At 41.1% G+C, this 14,250-nt stretch overlaps 1 protein-coding gene across 12 annotated transcripts in view; it reads left to right on the top strand.

Moving 5' to 3' along the window:
• The window catches only part of NUMB (NUMB endocytic adaptor protein), an 88,523-nt gene that overhangs the window by 9,836 nt on the left and 64,437 nt on the right, over positions 1–14,250 (top strand). The gene's annotated exons all lie outside the window — the stretch shown is intronic.

Here is a 14,250-nt window from a genome sequence, read left to right on the forward strand (position 1 = left end):
AGTTGTGTTTTTTCTTTTCTTTTTGCACTGGGGTTCCTTGGTTTACCTTGTGGTACAGTGTTTGCAAGGCAGGTATGTCTGGCAGGACCTACAGCAATACTGTCCTAAAGCTACAGGCGTAATTCTTGGGTCATACTGTTTACAGAAAGTGGGGAATGGTGCCAGTATGAAGTAAGCTGGGAATTGTTTCTCCCGGCAGCTGTTTTCATGTAACTGTGACCAGCTCCTCTGCTCAGCACTTTGTAGCTTTTTAAAACGTAAGTGAAGCAGTCTGTTGAATCCTGGTCTTAGATCTCCACTCCTTACAGGTGCACCAGAATGACTGAAGACAGGTATTAATGTAGGAAGGTAGCAAGGATGGTGGTTAGTTTTTTTTTGGCATGTTTGTTTTTTTCCCCACAGAGTAGCGCGTTAGGGCTTTTCTTCCTTTGCAAACATGTAATAGTCACTGTCAGGTGCTGCTAAGGAGTGTTGTCCAACAAAGTCTCCTTGGTTGTGTTTGCTTCTGTTTTTTATTTTGAAGGATGTAATGTTCTTCTAGTAATTCTGGTATGGAGTATACTGTAATTAATCTCATTCATGCTTAGGTGCTAAAGTAAATGATGTTACTCTGTTTAATTAGGTATTTTGTAGTTCTATGGTCAAACATCTAATTATCTGCTGTCGTAAGTTTGGAAACAGGATAAAGGTGTTCCTGGATTTGAATCCCAATTCTTTTTTTCCCCCCCCATACAATTTCTTTCTAAAACATAAGAACTCATGTCCCCTCACCACCCTTACGAGACCCAGTAACATTTACAAAAGACTTAACCAAGAGGAGTGACACTAGTGTATGTTGCTTTCTTACAGTTGTTATTCTCTGATGGGGTTGGGATCATTTCAGGTCAGATGCTTGCAAAATGTGTTCAGTTGCTGATTAGATTGTAACATGGTTCTTTATGCTCAGTTTTGTCCAGAACAAAGTTAAGGGAGCTCTTCACGTGTGTGTAAATTTTCTTATGACTCATCTTTCTCAGAAGTAAAATATCATTTACTGTTTATCTGAAAGGTGTCACAATATTTCCTTCTAATGTGCTTGAAATTCTCCTTTATTTTGTAATCACTCTTTACGGCCTTTAAGCAGGCAGCAGAACTTACCTTCAACTGTGACTAGTAGAACACCTTGATATGTAAAATACAAGTTAAGCAGCAGGAGAGGCAGAACAGCAGCAGAGTGAATAATTTTGTTTGATCAGTTAAACAAATGCAGGGTGTAGCTCTGATTCAGAACTGAGTTTTTGTGAAGAATGTTCAAGAAGAATGTGAACGTTGTGAACAATTTTGGAGAAAATCATACATGCTTCTAACATTATCTATTAGGCTCCTGGCGTGCCAGACTTAGAGCTGGGAGTCATGCTTTGTGTTGTTTTTTTTGTTTTCATACATAATGGAGAGTTATGTGTGCATGAATGTCATTGAAAAGCAGATTTGCTGCTCAGCATAGCAAATAAAATATGGTTCTCCAGACCTTACTTTCTGTGGTTTAGGTGCCATGCTAAGCTGCAAGACGCTTATAATCCTTCAGATTTAGGGTTGCAAACTTCATTTGAAGTTTATAACCTTTCTGTGGTTCACTGGTTGTTCTTTCTAAAATACCAGCGAAGGAGGTGGTGTGGGAGCCTGTACACAAGGCAGAAGTATGACATTCACAGGAACCACCCAGGATGTGAGCTCTAAGCTCAGAATTGTATTTCCCCAGCAAATTTGGTAGGTGAATAAAAACATCCTGGCAGTTACGCTGCTGCTGATGTCCAAGGGTGGCCCTGGTTAGCTCGTATTATTTTCAGGAGATCTCTTTGCTGGTCATGTGCCCCTGCAGCATCTTTTGTGTTTGACTCCTTAGTAAACCATAGCCATTCATTCAGCCATCAGGGAACTGAACCAGGGAAAGAGCGAATCTTTTGCACTGGTGCTGTGAGCTGAATCCAGAAGGCTGCTTGCAGCTGGTGGTTAAAGCTGGTTCTCATTCCTAAGCAGAGTTGGCGTGCTGCTGATTTTGGGGATGGTAGGAGAGTGAGAAGGTTGGTTGTGTTCTGGGAGTGCAAAGCAGCAAAGAAGGAATTGCCTATGGAAACAGTCTGTATTTTAGTTTTTCATGAGGAGGAAGTGTTTTATGTCATCATTTTGAGGGTGTTCCTCATTGCAGAAAATAGTACAGAATTCAGTGGTAGGAAGGGGGTGAATGTGGCCTTTGAGCAGGGCACCCTTCTGATGGAGGAGAGGGAGGTGGTGGTTCTGTGGACTGTCTTGAGAACTAGGTAGGGGCTTTTTTGGGGTCTTTTTTTATGTATGGTTATAACTCTGTTCCGTGGCATATGGGTTTTTGGTTTTGAACATGGCTTCTTTAGTCACAGGGAAGTCAGGAGGGTGGTGGTGGGCAGCTACCAGCATTGAGGACATCAACCAGGTGCCACAGCCATTCAGCCGTGGCTAAAGCCAGCAAGTCTGGGGCTTGCATGGAAATAGGCAGCATAGAGAACTTGTGCTACACAAAACCTCTAGCAGTGGCAAACCTAGGCTGTGAGCGGAAGGAAGTTATTGCTTGCAGGTCCTTAATGTCTGTTTTCATCTCCCCTCATTGCTGCCTGTCATTCCCTGTGCTTCTAAGGAGGTGGAAGAGCCTTTTGTCTGCGTGCCTGGGAAACCTCATTTATTTCAGGAACTGGTTCTTAAAATGCCGAGCTCAATGAGCATTGATTTTTGAGACACTGAAATGGAAACAAGTGCTTTATGTGTATGAGTGCTTGAATCTTCTTCTTTTTTTAATTTTATCAGCTCCTGTTTTTCAGAAAGATTGAATCAGACCTGATGGGTTTTGTGTTTCTGTGCTTCAAACCCTGACATACCGTGCATGTGGGTGCAGCCACTTGCAGTAACTGCTTGGTTCAATCTGTAAAATCCAGTGTTTTACTTCTTAAAGTGGGAAACTGCTCAGATTGTCTGTCTGTTATATTCAAGCAACTCAGTGTTTTTTTGTGTGCTACTAAGGCATCAAGTCAGTACCTTTTCATGGTGAGCCCTACTTACCTTCCTGGCAAAAGGCTGTAGCAGTGCCAGGTACCACGCTGGGACTGGGAGTGTTGTCAGGCTTGAGTCCCCAGGGCAGCTCTGCTCAGTGTACAGAATTCCTGACAAAATGAACTTGAACCAAGCTAAGCAAGGAGACCTGAAGTACAGCTGAGCTCAATTCAGTTTAAAAATACATTGCGTAGACCAGTTATTATGAGGTAAACACCTTTGTATTTGTGGAAGAGCTGAAGAATTTTAGTCACGAAAGCAATGTAGTATGATTATAGACTCAGAAACGCTTATTTGGGAAGGAGGAAGTGTTTAATTTCAGTCTGCTCCTGCCAACTTTCTGTAATGCTCCGTGCTGCCAAATGCCAAGTTGAATCATTGCTTTTAAAAGTTATTTCCAAGTAAACCTGCATTATACCTGTGACTTAGCAGAAGCAGCTGAATGTTAGTGTGCTTTGACTGTTTTCCTGGTGAAGATGGCTACGGTGTTTACTCAACTGTACTTCAGTGCTTGATCCTTAACATTTGCATGGAGTTTTCCTGCTGTTAGTTGGCACTTCTTTTCTGTAAAGAGTGGTGATTGAGCATTGCTGAGTGCAAGTCTGACTTTCCAAATAGGCAACGAACAGCAGAGCTGAAAATATGTGGTTTCTCGGTTTGTTTAGCTTTACGAGGATGGCTGATGTAGAAAAATATTAATTGGGTAATATATACTTTGTTTGTATTATGAGCCTGCTTTTGCCCAAACCTTGCAGCATAAATGTTGTAGGTTCAGTTTCCTTGTGTGTGCCATTAGATGACAGCTATATACGCCATTACAAAGTCCGTGTGCTCTTGCTATTTAAACACCGCCATTGCTCTGTGCTTTAAAAGCCTGTACATTTGTTAGTACTCATAACTTACTGATAGGATATTATTGGAGCTTGCATTGCAGTAGCAATGATCGATTTTTTTGAGAAGGAAGCATATACTTTTCTCCCTGCCCCTTTGGCCTGGTGTGTGGCACCAAGGGACTGGTTGATTTGCTGTGGCACAGCTGGGAATTGGCTCTTCTCTGACTTTCAGCTTGAGTTGTCAGTTTTTCTGTGCAGTCAAACTGTAAAGGAGATCCACTACATTCTACGTATTGGATAAATATTTCTTTGTGCCAGAAGTAATGAGTGTTATTTATACAGTGATTTCTTCAAAAGTGGATGTTCTGGTGTCACCACAAAAGCTCTACCTGTTTTTCTAATAGCTTATTAGTTTGTCTCTATCAGGGGCTGTATCAATCCCAAGCGAAGCAGAGTCTGTTTTCCCATCCCCATTTTGCTGGAAACAAAGATCAAAGCTCTTTTTGAATTTGGCAAGTAGCTCTTGAGTTGTTTTGTGAAGCTGATCTTTTTTCTTTTGTTGTTATTTAATGTGCCTAGATGCCCTCATCTTCCCAGAATAGGTTGGGCACAGGCACTGGGGCACTCCTGAGAGGTGCTGGGGTGAGCTGCCTTGCAGTGAGGTGTGGGATTGCTGTTCAGATAGTCCTGCAGGTGGACCATGGGGTAACTGCACAGTTGTCACCCTGTGGAGGATGAAAAATAACGGGATGTCTTTGAGCACTCTTTGATACAAGGGAGGTTTTAATGGTAATGAAAGTGATTGGTAATCCAGGTTATTTGCTGTGACATCTTCCCCCTTGCAATGGTTACTTATGTAATTCCTCTAATTTTCTTAAACTGTAGTGAGAATGAATTGCCTTCTGTCAGCTGCTTTCAGTCCAGCTACTTTTCTGATTTGTTTAGCTCTGGTAGCAGTTACTTCAGATTCTAACTTTACAATTAGTTTTGGTACTCCTTCTCTCAGAACAAAGCTGTTTGCTAGGAGTGTGATCAGGTTTGTTTCAAAGTGAAGCTTCTAATAGAAATTAAACTAGGAAAAAGGCTGAGAGTCTTCAAAGTGAGAATGTTTATTAGCAGAAACACTGCAGGCTTTTGGAGGGCCATTTCTGATTGATTCTAAAATAGTTTGGATGAAGCCTTCCTTCTTGAAGTTGACTTTGAAAGGTGTGTTTTTTCTATTTGTTTCATAAAACATGAGCATTAATAAAATTCATTTTCTCCTTGTCAAACCCAATTTTCCATTACTCTTCAAACGGGAAAGCTTAAGAGTTAGGAACTTCTGAAAACTTGAAAGGGAAGTTCTTATCCTGGAAAGCCAGGCTTTAATACTGAGTAGATGAAACAACATTTTGTCCTTGTTTTCCCATTGGGAAAGCTTGCTAAAAACAAATAAATCTTAAGAGAAAGCTTCTACCTGGAAATAGCTTCTAATTCTCATCCCACAGGTGCTTCCAGAAGGGTTTGCTGCTGCTGTAGGTTGAAGCTCAGGTGCTGGTTTCAGGGTGATTGGTGGTAACCCAGAGACTGTGAGTGCCTCAGATTAGATTGTGCAGGTGAAGATCTTCTTGCAAAAGCACCAGAGGACTGCACTGTCTCAGTGCAAGTTGGTTTTTGTTTAAGTGGTTTATTATTATTTTTAGCACAGAAATGATGCCTGCACTGAAGAAATATCAGCAGTAGGAGTAAAGGAGTGTGCTACTTGAAACACACGGCTGTTCAGGGTATGTTTAACCTTGTGGCTTTTAGGGCCTGAGCTTACTTAAGCAATGATCCCAGAGCAGGCCTGTGTAAGACAACCTTTTTCTTCCTCCCATGACCTTACTTTAAGTTTGATCTTTCTTAATTTTCAGGTGTTCAAAAGCACATTCTTTCTTCAAGGTGAAAGGTGTGTCTGAAAGACACTTCAAGGAGGAAAATGGTACAAGAAATTAAGTAATTAAATGTTACAAGTAGGCAGCAAGGACTATCTGTTTAAATAGAAGTAACTTGCATAGCTTATGTGGCTTTTTCTTTATGGATGCTGGAGTCATAAGATCTACCTTGATGCTTTTGAAATCAGTTCCGGATACAGAAGCAAGGGAAGGATCTCATAGTTAGGGTAAGTCAAGTCTGTAACTTCATTTTGCAGTTAGTTCTGTCACATTGACAGAAGCTTCTTAGACTTGTAAATTTATCAACAATCCCAGTTAATCTAACAATTGGAATTTGTTTCAAAATACATAGACTTTAACACCCAGAAATCCTCTGTTACTGCTGCTTTGCTGAGAGTGGAGATGAACCAGACAGTGTGATTGTTGGATACTGGGAGAGCTGGTTAACAATGACTGAAAATGGGTAGTGCTTTTCAACACACAGAACTTAAATTGCGAAGCCTTGTGTACAGCTGCCCTTCCTCCAAAGGCAGTTTCCGTGCAGTTGCTAGGAGAACCTCGGGTCAGCTGGCAGTGGCAGAGATGGAAAATTGGCCATTTCCAGTTTCTCTCCTGAGTCTCAGCTCTTCTGGGACTGTGGCAGTGTTAACCACAAGTGCCAATCTAAAGCGCTTAAAAGGTGTGTGGTGATTATCGTTCAATTCTGACTGAGAGAATGAATGCAAGCTGGTGCTCTCAAGAGAACATATTTATTAGCAGCCTTGAGAGCTAGTCTACCAGTAAGTGACATCAAGAGCTTTCAGGAAAAGGGCTTTCTTCTTTGAGTAAGATGATTGTAGAGATTAGAATTTGTCTAAATAGTACTAGCAAACAAACACAAAGTCTGTTTCTCTAGGTGTGCTTTGTAATCAGCATCTCTATTATTCCTTGTACAGCTTTTAGTGACAAAAGAGAACTTGAAATGAAACAAAAATAGTAGCAATAGTGGAAAGAATAGCTATGTCTGGTAATTGGGTAATATGTGGATACTGAAACAGTTTGGTATTTGCTGTCTTTGCGTCTAGCACTTCTGGTAGAAGCAGTGTTCACAAGGTGGGTTTACCAGTAAAATTTGAGTCTAGAAGTCCTGTAGACTTGCAAAGGAGGGTCTCCTTGCTGTTAGAGTAAATGGTTGTGGAGGCAGCGTGTTCTTCACAAATACGCTATTTGTAGGGTAGCTTGGGTGTATTTCACCAGTGAAGTGAAAAAGGGTATTTATTCATTTTCTCTCTTTATTGTTCTGTGCAGTGTTTTCTTCTGACCCTTTGTAATGCCTAAATATAGTCAGTACTTTTCTTTGGGGATTTTCTCTGGGTAGCTGAGCAATAGGTGTATAGCAGCAAAGTCAGCTCACACCCTGCCAGGTCTATTAGCTGGTGCTTATTACCGTGCCTCCAAACCAGTGATGCTTGCAGGTCTCAGCTGGGCTGAGGAGGCAGCACAGCTGCTCTCAAGCTCCATGAGGAATTAGTTTCCACCCAGAGCTGGTTCTGCACAGAGCAGGTGTGTGCGCCATGGTACTGCTCTGCTGTGCGGCTCTGGGTGTGTCACAGCGATGCTGCTTTTTGTGAGCTGCTCGCACTGTCTTTTTGCTGGTCTTTTTGCAGAAAGTGGGGGAAGCAAGAGGGGGCACAAGCACTGGGCCCTGGTTAACTCTGCGTCTCTGTTGAGCACTGGGCTATGCTGGGCCTGATGCAGGAGGAAGGTTGGTTGAGGAGGTTCTGGTTCTGATGCTCCCTGGTGTTAAGGGCAGTGGCTCCGAGCTGACTCTGCTTGGGTGGACACAGGCTTTGTTGCAAGGGATAATGCTGCTGTGGCTCAGCCTGCCTTTGTCCTAGGTAATGGGAGTCTGTCTCTTTGTATTGATTCAGTCTGCAAACAGTGGGCTGTGTAAAAGTGGGTCCTGAGTTGACTGAGTTATCCACTCTCAAGTACTGCAGCTGCTGTAACTCCTTTTCTCTTCTATGTTTGGAGAAAGCAAAACAAACTTTGCATTGTGGTGTCTCATTTTCATCCCGATAGACAGAGTTAGAAAGGAATAATATCTTCTTAACAGTGGAGCATAGCATTCATTCCCATAGCTCTATAAAACTATCTGGTGTGAAATATATACTTTAGCACATCTCCAATTAAATTAATCTGCTTCCAGTATACTCAAAGGCTTTTTTAAATAAAAAAAAATTTAAAAAATCAGCAAAGGCAAATCCTGAGACTTTCAGTGAAGTGTTTCCTAGTCCAGAGTTTGAGTCCCAGGTAAAACTGTTTAAGTAAAAGATTTGTGGAACCTGGAATACTGATCTGTTAAAATTAAATGCAGCTGGTGCCTCCCTTGTAGTCTCAGATGTTTGTGATTGAGGCTGGAGTGCAGGTGCCTTTTGTTGCATGAAGCACACCTCACCTGCTGGCCTTTGTGAAATGTATCAGGATGGTAAGGTTTGGGGTTGTCTCATTGCCTGGAAAAAGGACTGTGACACTTGTAAGGTAAGTGTGCTTTATCTGGAAGGTTCATGTGTTTGGGTAGATGTCCTTAAGGAGCCTGGCCAGTCATAGGACTGAGAGTTCATCTCGAGGATGACTGCTTGAGAGTTGTTTAGAAAGAAGTTAAACGAGGTGTTTAGCTTATAGAAGGGCTTACTTCACCGAATGGTGACCTGATTTGGCAAAGAGGCTTTAGGCACTTATCTGTGCTGTCTCAGGCTGGGTCTGCCCCCTAACCCCACTAGGAAGGAGAAGGATGGCAGCTCTGAAATGCAGCCAGTCTGATCTCTGGGGTGCAGACATCTTTTCCTGCTTCTGCATTTACCTGCTCAGTGTTTAGATAATGCCTGCATTGAGCATCAGTTTTCTTTGTTGTTTTTTTTTTTTTGTGTGTTTTTTTTTTCCTTTTGGCAACATTTCAAACTAAGCCAGCTAAGTCTAATGGTGTACCCTTTATTAGGACGTTGTAATTAGACATTAGATACTGTGGTTTCTTTTAGTGACTGTGACGAAAGCTTACACAAAGCTGACCTAAAGCAATAAAGCCACGTTATGTTTGAACTATACCTTGTGCTGTTAATTGAGTTTTCCTTATTTTTTTTCTAAACTTCAGAAGTTGGATTTTTCCTTGTGTGCCCTGGCAAATTATTCCAGTGGCGAGGAGGATGCAAATCTTAGTCTAGTATCAAATAACAGCTACTTGATCTAGAAGGAAAAAAGCAAAAGATGAAAAGAAGTTTGAAGTCTTTGTGATTTAGATTGAGCAAGTTGTTGCTTAATTTTTAAATGTATTTCAGAAGTTGATTGTCCTGAGTGTAAGAACTCTGTGTCTTTATGTCGAGGGGGGAGGTTGGGCAGGAAGGCATTGTGATGTTACAAAGCTTGTTTTAAAAGTGGACACTGGAACTCTGGGCAACGCTTCAGTGAGGGTGAGTGTGCTGCTGGTAGCTCTGCCCCTTCTTCAGTCACACAACCCTTCTGCCTTTTGCAGCATCCTGTGCTCAGCTCTCTTCTTGGCACAGCTAGTAGCCAGGGTAGTCCCAGTATGGAAGTAGACATTGATGTTCCATCCTGCGTATATGTGATCTTACTTTTGGTTTGCCATATTGAAGTCAAATCACTGTTAGGAGGACCCTGTTGCCCTAACTAGACTTTGATCACCTCTGAGCTTCACAGTTTCTAATATTTGCAGATTTTGCCTATAATTGCTTGGTCCCAGGCATAGGTACTGTAGAAGCAATGTTAAGCCTAAAGCTAATCTGGGCTGCACACAAATAGAAGTACCTTCTTTCTCTTTCCCTAGTGGGCTCCTGTTTACCTTCTAATCTAATTAGTTATGGGCGCACAAGTAGACATGTAACCCTCTGTAATTTCAGATGATGCAGCTACATATGAGTGGTAGCCACCTTTGTGAAACTTGTGATTATGGCGATGCTTGTGACAGAAATAGTGAGACTGTGCTTCATTATTTATTTGTTCAATATTTGTATTATGGCAGTCAGGGGACTTCTGAGTACAAAGAAAAGAAAGAATTGCTTACTGTATGATGTGCTTCATTTTCAAATGAGGAATGTAAGAGACGTTAATAAATAAGCTCCGGAGTAATTCCTTTAATTTTCTGATTAGCTTCTGTGGCTGTTGCGAGAGCTTCCAAAATGTGAAGCAAATGTGAAAATCTGTGGTGTGCTCCTTTTAAAAATGTTGTATGTTCTGAATGCAGTAGGATGGACAGGAGAGAAGGCAGGATATACAATGAAGTATTTCTGTGCTGTGGATCTGACTGAATTGCGCGAGTCGGGACTTGCTCTTTCCTCTCTACCAAGCGTGAACTGGTGTGTATTTATTTGAAATAATGCATAGGTTGTGTTTCAAGTTAGCCTATTTTAAGTTGTTTAGATTAACTTCCCTTTAAGTAGTTCCTAGGAAGATGGAATTTAGTACTGCATTGGAATGTTTAAACATGCTCATTTTTTCCAGGGAAGCTGAAAAACCTATTGCACCTAACTGCTATTTAGTGCAAAGTGCTGTCCAAAGTTTTGGAAAGGAAGCCAGAAACAGCAAACCAGAATCTTTTAAAGAATATTCCATTCCATACATCTGAAAGCAGTTTATGAAAAATGTTGTTAGAAACCTCAGATGGCACCCTTCGGTTTAAAGGGATATAAAGTGACTCATGCTACAAAAAAACCCTAATCTATAGTGCTTTTTGTCTCAGAATAGGAAAAGGGATTGACTCTGGATATCAAGTGCTGACCTTTATTGCATTTGCATTAGCCGGAGTTATTAACATTGTATTGTAGAGGCTGTGGCACATTTTTGGCAAGCTGGTACATTCCTCTCTTTCTCTGTAGCTTCCTCCCACTCGGGAGCTTTTGTCTCTCTCCATCTGCTTTTCGGAGACAGAAATGCTGTACTCATGCCGACCTCTGAAACTGTAACTTGAGTTTGGGTTTGACGTAAAGCTAAATTGTTACCATAAATTCAGACTACAGAAATAGGCGGAATTCGAGAGCTCTGTTTTTGTATTTAGATGGGAACAAATATAGTTGAGTTGTGGGATCTGCCTGTAGGAAGTGAACTGCCCAGACCTTTGTAACCATTACCCAGCAGAGCTGAGAAACATTTGCTGTGCCAGTTGATTGTGCTGCGTGGGTTGTGTGTACACCCAGAGAGGGTGATAGGAAAGGTTATGTTAACTTTATATATATATATATATGTGTGTGTGTGTGTGTGTGCGTGTATTATATATATATATAATGCTTAAGAAAAGCTATAGGGATGTGTACATAAACCACTTGTATTAATACAGGTATGTGATAGTGATGCAAACCACTTTGGTTTTTAGCAAATAGGAACTTAGTCTATGTTATTAATAAAAGATCTTAGTCTGTTGCATGAGGCTTTTGTGGAAGAACAGCGGAGTCAATAGTTGTTAATGTACATTGTCTATGTCAAACCTATAGCTGTGGTACCATCACACTTGAAAATAAAAATGGTTGTGTGCCATGTCCTGGTACTTTGGATGGTTCTTGTTAGTGCTGCTGTATTCAGAACCCCTGTAATGAGGAAGGAGGATGATGTGCGTGCTGCAGACACAAGAGGTCTTGTGTGAACAGCTTTGGAATTTTGTGTGGTTGTTTCTAAAACAAGATAGTAGCTCTTCCCCTCTCACTCTGTTTGTATGTAAACATACAGAGTAATTTAAAAGCTTGATTCATCTTAGGTTTTTTATTTTTTGAAAGGCATGTGGAAAGAGGCATTCTCCTTTAAATAGATATTAAAGTGGTTTAGGACTAGTATTTAAGCAAGTGTTTTGATAAAACAAGAATGAATTTGTTTTTAAAGGCGTTTCTCTATGGAATTTAACACAAGGCTGAGAAGCTGCATCTATGGGGTGAGAACTGAGAAATGGAGGTGGAAAACATAAACCCCCACAATCAAAATAAATCAGCTGAATTTTCATTGCTGAATAGTTTAAAAATGGGACACTATCAGTAATAATACTTTTCTTATTCTCTGGAAATTTTATGTACTACTAACAATAGAAAGTGGGTCTAATCCTCATTAGAAGAAAACAGAAAGTGTCCCCTCTGAAACAAGGGGAGGTGTTCTTGTTCCCTTATGTGTGCTGCTGTTTGTCAGGTTTTGTGTCTGTGGTCTTATAGGGCAGAAAACTGTTGTGTAACATGTCTTGCAGTTCTTGGACCTGTGTGCACAGCAGCCCTGAATCACAAGCAGTTACTTTCAAAATGAGTAAACTAGATACTCCTTAGGAAAGAAGGGGGGGGGGGGGGGAAGATTGCATGCATCCCCACAGAGCAAGTTTCTGGTTATCACTGTTCTTTTAGTCACAGGAAATTCTTGTCCATGATTGTCTTTATAGTTGTAGCTATTATGCCTAGTTAATAAACTTCTGAAACACAAAACAGCTAGTCAGTTGATAATAGAAGGCATCTGGCAGCCTTCAGACATAGATTTTGAAGTGATGGCAGGTATTTAAAAATAAAAAAGGGAGTGTCGGAGTTGGTAAACGTTCTCTGAGATTGACTTGGAAGTTCAGAGATGCTTAAGTGGGGTTCAGCCCTAGTGGGGAAGCATTGCTTCATGCTGGCTCATGCTACTTGCCAAAGCTATTGGTGTAACCAAAGGGTTTCAAATACTCGGCTATCACATAACCCTTTTAGCTGCATTAAGTTCACATGTTTAATGATACACTTAGCATTAAGCCTTATTCTGTCTAATCCATTGTCGTAGTCTATACTGACTAACCACTGTTCTCATTTTCTGCCTTTTATATGCTTAGAGAAGTTATAGTGAACTTGAAGTCATTGGATTTTCATAAGGAATGGACTGAGTGTTTTGTTCACTTCAGTAAAGCTGGGTAAGGGAAGCTTTCCTTGGGCATGTCTTGCTTTCTTTTGTCCGTGTGGGCAAACCAGTTTTTCTTGTTCAGTGGTAACCAGCATAATGTGAAATGCACATATTTGCGTGGCAGTTCCTTCTTTTTATTTGCAATCAGTGTTTTGGGGGGATTGTTACAGTGTTCTCCCTTCCAAACTTATATCAGTCTTGACATTTCAAACTGTGAAACTAATGAAACCAGTGTATGGCCAAGGAAAGCTAGCAAAAAATTCCAGTGTTCAGCAGACAAAGACCTGTTGTGCATACCAGTTGTAGTACACTCCTGTTCAATGTAATGTAGACAGGTGACCTTATGGGGACTTGCACTGTAACATTTAGTGGCGTTGTTCTGATTGTACCAATTATTTCTGGAAGCACGATGTCTGTAAGCCCTCTGAGAAACTGGGCTGGTACAGCTCCCTGTCAGCGCTCAGGAGAGCTGGGCTGAGCTTGTTGCCGACTTTCACATTGAAGACTGACCTATGGTATTTCTAGCCCTGGAGGGGGATTCCTTATTAAAGCTGTATTTTTTTTCCTTAAATAGATGGATACCTGCAAGACAGAATAAGAAACTGTTGGTAGAGCCGCAAGCCATTGAGCTCAGTTCTGGTGTTTGGGAATACTGACATTAAAAACAATTAGCAGGAGAAGGATTCTCAAAACAGAAAGTCCTTTGATTTTTCTTCAGACCCATGCAGCATAAAGAAATTCTACAGAACATTGCTTTTTTTCTTTCTTGATGGTTGTCAGCAGTGGGCATTAAGTAGGGTGAGATCTAATAACAGATGTGGAGATTTTCTTTGGGAAAGAGGTGTGAACCATTTCATAGAATTACAGCACAGAAATGATAATGTATGTTAGTTAGTCCAGCCTTTGCAGCTTTGTAAGCTAAACGCTGTTTCTTTAGATGTCCAAGTGGGACTGGGTGGAGCTGGCTCGTGAGCAGTGTCTGTCCTGTAGTTCACTGGTAAAGGAAAGTGTTCTGCTTCACTGTGCTGAAGCCTTTTCTAAATGGATGTTTTGCTAAGGAACTACTGCAACTCCATTAGAGCTGTGTATCTGCTGAACTGCTGAGAGCTGCTGGCTTCTGGAGGAAAGAGTTTGTCAATAAGTCTTTTTAATAAAGTGCTTCTTGTTAGTGAATAGCACTTTTACCTTGGATGTGTGTGGAATGAGCTTTTAGTGGTACAAATGAATCTGCTTTCTGTGCTCAAATGCCTGCTTTAGCCATAGGAGATATTGGCTGTTGGGATCCATAGTCGTGTTTCAGGTCAGATTTTCCAACGCTTGATCAGAATGGTGTCGATTTGTACACAGTTTTGGGTGTTCTGGTCATTAGGTGGGCTTTGGGATGTTCTTGGCTTCATGTTAGTACCCGGATCTTCACTTCTTGCATCAGATAGTGTTTATGCTTTTTGAATGTGTGATAACAGATGGGATTGGTGCAAATCTTTTCATTCACTTTAAATGATGTTCATTTATGTAGAACCTCATTTTTCTTCTTTACTCATTTGTTTTTGGTATCAGTT

Source organism: Coturnix japonica, chromosome 5, assembly GCF_001577835.2.
Source record: "Coturnix japonica isolate 7356 chromosome 5, Coturnix japonica 2.1, whole genome shotgun sequence".
NCBI classification, from domain to species: Eukaryota; Metazoa; Chordata; class Aves; order Galliformes; family Phasianidae; genus Coturnix; species Coturnix japonica.